Source organism: Anomalospiza imberbis, chromosome 11, assembly GCF_031753505.1.
Source record: "Anomalospiza imberbis isolate Cuckoo-Finch-1a 21T00152 chromosome 11, ASM3175350v1, whole genome shotgun sequence".
Lineage (NCBI taxonomy): Eukaryota > Metazoa > Chordata > Aves > Passeriformes > Viduidae > Anomalospiza > Anomalospiza imberbis.
The window spans coordinates 20,121,281-20,127,280 of record NC_089691.1 but is presented as its reverse complement, the minus strand read 5'-3'; positions in this window follow the sequence as shown (position 1 = coordinate 20,127,280).

The window sequence follows — 6,000 nt, the reverse complement described above, 5'->3', positions numbered from 1 at the left end:
TCTCACTGTTTCACATCCAGTGACCTACCTGGCCTCCTCTAAGACTACAAAGATTCGCCGCCAGCAAATGTCTTTTAATGGTTGCTTTTACCTCTTGTTTACCAGGATTGTTGACCCCATGCACATCCCATAATGTAATTTTAATGGTGACTTTGTAATCAAGGAGTGTGTCTTGGAGGGAGCTGCAGCTGAGGCTCAGAGCAGCTCCCAAGGCAGCTCTGCCTGGATGCTTCCCCTTCCCTTGGATCCAGCAGGATCTAATGCTGGGGACACTCTGAGCATCCCCAGTCTGCTGATTCCAGTGGGACTCACACAGAATCAGAAATATTCCCCCAAAACCTGTCCCAAAAGTGGCTTCAAGGAGGGGACATTGTGCTGCTGGGGCAGAGCAGACCTGGGTGACAACCACCCAGTCTGGATCTGCCCATGGAGTCTGGCTGGGGCACACACCCCAAATTCCAGGGAATCCTGGAACGTTTTAGGTTGCAAAAACCCTCAAGGATCACTGAGCACAACCTCAGCACTGCCCCTGTCCCCAAGTGCCACATCCACACCTCTGTTAACCCCCTGCAGGGATGGGGACTCCACCACTACCCTGTGCCAGGGCTGGACAAACCTTTCCATGAAGAAACTTTTCCTAAAATCCAATTGAAATCCCTCCTGGCACAGGGGATTAACGTCATGATGGTTTTTTTTGAGAATGGCTGGGGGCAGATGATGCCTGATGTCACCATCTCTTAAAAAATTAAGTCTCAGAGTGTCAACCTACACATCAGGGTTTGTGTCATTCACAAAATGACAGGAGTAGGAATAATAGTCTCAACTGTAAATTTAATTATTCCTGATGTGCCAATAGTTACTCTTAGACACAGAGAGGCAATGTTATCTACAGAGGAATTTCAGGAATAAAGTTGATAAATAGTGAAGATTTGAACCGGAAAACCTTATGTCTGTGTTCTTTTAAAGACAGTTTACAAAATTATCTCCAAAGTCCAAGCACGGCAGCAATAAACTGTTCTGAAATTGATAGTCACTAAGAAATCTGGAATAAACACTACCCAGAAAGAAATTGATTCAGTCTTTGAAAGGAAATTACAGTTATGAATTAATTTTTGTTGATAAAAACTATTTTGCTTGACAGCTTGCTGAGGTTCTTATAAATATGCAGTTCAGGGAAAAAAGATGAGGAAAGAAATCCTGTACACAGTAGAAAACTTTCTTTGGAAAGGATGAGTTTATTCACATATATATGGGCGTGTATACATTTCTCATGTGACCCCAATGCAGCCATGTGTTTCCAGTTCTGATTATTTACACACAAATATTCTGAATTTCTGCAGAGTCGGCAACAATCCCCTGCAAATGTGAAAACCTCTGGATCTGAGCAACTTCTAGTGCTACTGATTGGATTTCTTTGGTGAGAGAAAATGAGAAATCAGGAGAAGGAGCAACTTCTAGAGCTTTCTAGCTCAGCCTGCTCAAAGCTGATTACAAAAAGCTGGTTTTCCTCTCAGGAGGAAAGCTCCAGGAGATCCTGCAGTTCTCAGGAACCACAGTCTGCCTTCAGAGATCTGCTCTGGTCCTTCAGCAGTGGATCTGGGACAAGCAGTGGGAACGCTGCGTGCACCGTCTCAGCAATTTAATTACCACCAAATTACTCATTTAATCACGACATCAGCTTGAAACAGGAAAAGAAAATAAATTCTGTGTTTTCCCCTTCCTCCCTGCACCTCAAGGATCCACTGATGAATGCAGGAGGTGCTGAGGTGATAATAGTTGTTAGCTCATGCTGTGCAAAAGCTTCATTAAGCTTGTGCTGAGCTCTGTTGGTAAATCCCTCCCTGCCATCCATCAGCAGATAGCTCGAATCTGCTCCAGATATTGATCAGCCTGTTCTGCTGAGAGCTGAGCTCCTCAAAATCCCATCTATTCCTCCTCACTATACCCCAGTGAAGGAACAAGGGGCTTTTTTTACCCTTCCAGAGACCAGGCAGATCCTGAATCTCAACTAGTTACCGAGTAACACTGGAGATGCACGGGAAAGCTGTTTTCTAAAGTCACACAGGAAGTTTTGGACAGAGCAGGGAAAGAAACAAAATCTTCCTGGTCCCAACCCTGCATCCTAAGCGGTGACCTGCTCTCCCCATGCCTCACAAGGACAGAGTTTTTGCAGGAACACAAAGCAATCCTTTTTTTTGGGTTTTTTGGTTTTGTTTTTTTTTTTTTGGTTTTTTTTTTTTTTCGTTTTAGTCTCAGGGTCACAAATCACTGAAGCATTTGGGAATGAAGCAGTAGCCAGAACAAAATCCAACACTGTATTTTTGATAACTTTATGGCCAGAGCAGCTGAGCTGCAACTCAGCCACGGAATGAACTCCCCTTGACTCACTCCAGGTGCTCTCCTTGCCTCCCCATTCCCAAGGAAAAAGCTTCTTCCCTTTCCCACTCATCCTGTAGTTGGCCAAGGGATCCATGCAGCCACTCTGGGATCCTGGATCAGCCTCTCCATGCTGGGAGCAGAGCAGATGGAGCAGGGAACACCCCGTGCCCTGAGCAAGGATCGTGGTTTTTCCTACAAAACTCTGCCCAGCCGAGGCAGGCGTGAGATTAAACCCGGCTCCCACAGGTGGGAATGGATAAACAAGGTACAAAGCAAAAAAAAACCAAGGGAATACTGGTTTTCTGCTTGACTTTGCTGCCTAATTTGCTTTATCAGGTGAACTAAAGCATAAAGGAGAGAAAAGAAATACAGAATGGGGAAAACATTATTTGTTTTTCCTCACTCTTTCTCACCAAAGTGAAGAATTCAGCTGCATGCCATGCTTTGGAGGGATGAATTTCACAGTCCTGCTCCAGGAATAATAAAATTCTTCTTTCCTCTCTACACTCTGTGTCTCCACTTAAGCAACGATTCAATAGTTGCTTATGCAGAATAAAGAGAAACAAATGTTCAAATTCTCTCCCTGTTGAAAAATAATGAAACCCAATCTCATCTCTGAGAAGATTGTTCCAATCCCATCATCTGTGTGTTCCAATCCCATCATCTGTGTGTTCCAATCCCATCATCTGTGTCCCCAGCACTCCCTGCTCTGGTCCTGTGGCACAGGACAGCAATAAAATCAGGTGTTTTTCTTGTGCTGGGGAAGCCAATTGCACTTTTCGAGGGATGATGAAGGAGTGGACACTTTTGCTGGCTTTATATTTGGGTGAAAGAACACTTTTGGGTGGTCTTTTTGTTGTTTTTGAATTGTCTATTTAATTTTTTAATAGCAATTCAGCGAGATGCTGCTCCAGCTCCATCTTCTCCAAGGGCAGCATTCCCAACTTTGCTTTCTCTCTGGCAGTGCTCATGGCCCAGCTCCCTCATCCTGCTCACAAACTCCCTGTCCTCCCCTCCTAAAGTGATGGTCACTGGGTGCAGACTGCAGGCAGCACCAGCTGCCCAAATGTCCCAGCTTTAGGGAGACCTGAGACATGACTTGCTCTCCCCTAAAGTTTGACTTCCAGCCTCAGCTCATGTTGTATCTTACTACTAACATGGTTAAGGCCGTTTCTTCCTTTTATTGAATCTGTTTCTGGCCCCTGCAGTAGAATTTCAGCATTGTTTGCAATGAGGAAATAAAGCTTTGATCCAATCATAATCTCCAGTGCAGGATCCCAGCTCAGCTCTCCTGTGAGCTATCAGAGGTTAAACATCAACATCTGCTTTAATTGACAGGATTAATATTCTGCTTCAATCTCACGTTGTGTTTTATTAAAAAAAACCCCAAAATTATCCAGATTTCCATGCTATGCAAAAATCCTCCACTTGAAGAAAGTAGTTTGTATTTATATTTTCCTAACTACAGTGACTATTTTGTATGAACCATTAGCAGCTCCATCAGATCATTTTTCCCTGATAACCCAGGTGTTTATGATAAGCACAGGGGTTTTGCAGGAGTAGCAATGTGAGTACAGTGATGGATAAAACCAAAACATTATCACCCACTTAGGAAATTCTCTGGAAAATCTTTGTTGTGGGGACGGGACAACGAGGATATTACACGTGTCACGCCATGAGGTCCTTCAGGATGGGGGTCTTTGTGCTGGTACAAAGGAATTGGATTGGAAATTCAAGGTTCATTGCCCTCATCTGTCTGGGATTTAATTCAGTGCAGATCTGTTGTACTGTGGTACGAAATAACTCACGCACGCACACTAAGATTAAAAGAGTAAAAGGAAGTGACTTTTATTTTTGATGTCGTAATACATAAAATTTCAAAAGTGACAGAGGATTGCAAGGTGAAATTGTCGCCTCTCCAACCACACTGGTTAAACTAACAGTTTGTTAATTCTTTCTTCCTATAAAGAAGAATGTAAAATAATTATTATTTACATGATAGTGCGTGAGAAACTTTAGTAGAAATAGGTAAATATTAGAAGGCATAGAAAACTTTTAAAAGAACTTTAAAACTTTTAAAAGAGTAGGGTGACATAGATCTTGTATTTATTTCAAAGGAATTGATTTTTTTAGGAAAAACAATTTTAAGACTACTTCTCTTTTTCCAAACCCAGGAAACTTTCCCTAGGAGTCAAAGATGGCTACGGGTCGATATTACCTGGTCATACCAAGGAGACAGAGCTGCTCCATGTGGAAAAATCCTCAATATCAGACTTTAGAACAGGGGTAAGACGTGGATATTCTCCACATGGTGGTCACCTGGATGGCAGCTGCCATCCCCAGCCTTACCCCTCTCCCTTCCTTCACATGGTACATTAAATACTTGCTGCAGTATGTTTGGCACTTTTTACAGATTTCCCCATGGATCTTCAGCTTCAGCATTTCCATTGGCTGGATGTTGACTGTAAACACATTAATCATCCTGCATCGTCCCAGATCCAGTTGCAGGATATTCACCATTCTGTCGACTAAATGCTTCTTCAGATGCAAAAGTGAAAACATGTAAGAACATTTAATTTTGATTAATTAAACTGTATTAATTTAACAGATGGTGTGCTGTGACACCCACCAGGCTGAGGTTTAGATTTGTGATACTTTAAAGAGGGATCACTGCCTCTGTTTTGATATAAATTTTGAATCTCTGCACAGCCAACAGATGTTCAACTCAGGGTTGTTTTCCTCCCCCATTTTGTTTTGCCTTCAATTCATGGTTGGCAAGTCCTGGGACTTCCAGGGGGTTGACACTGCTGCCTGATAAATCTGAGTCCTTGGTAAGGAGCCCTCTCTCATTGTGTGCAAACAAATCCTCATTTTAAGTAGCAACGCAGAAGAATTTAGCGGTGAATCCTCTTTCTCCTAGTGAACTGTTAATTAGTGGAGTGGACCCCTGCTGTACATTGGTTATTTTAAGAGGAACCATCCAAGAGTTCAAATATTTTTTAAGAAAGAAATTAATTTAGAAAGAAGCAAGATTTTAACTTTACAATCCTTCCAGAGGGACTGTCATAAGAAATTTTTTATTCTTGTTTTGATCCACTCCTATGCTTACGCTGAAGCCCTGTGGTAGAAATCATATCTTACACGTATATATTTATGATTTTCCCCTCCAGAAACAGCCAGTGTTGGATTTATCCAGGGTGCATTGATGCACTAATATCCCGTATTTCCAATGACCTGTGCAACACAACCAAAAATTAGCAGATTTTATTTATTTAAGTCTCTCTACCCTGCTTTTCCCACTGCTGTAACATCATGCAGTAACTGCCTACAGTTAGAGCTTTTGGGATTCTGCTTGAGCAGCCTGAAACTTCCCCAAGCACTCGTGATCTCCAGGAAGCAGATTTTGCTCTTTATTATCATTTCTGATTCCAATGACTTCCACAGAGTAGATATCTCTGGTGAGATTTCTTTTTCTCCTACTTCCTGTTACATCCAGAGGTTTCTAGAGGATTTTTAGTATTTTTGTTTTGGCATAGGATCAGAGCTGAGTTGGGAACAAGAGTATGGGGTTCCCCTGTGGTTCACTCACATTCTTCCACCACAGATTTCCTGCTTATCAAG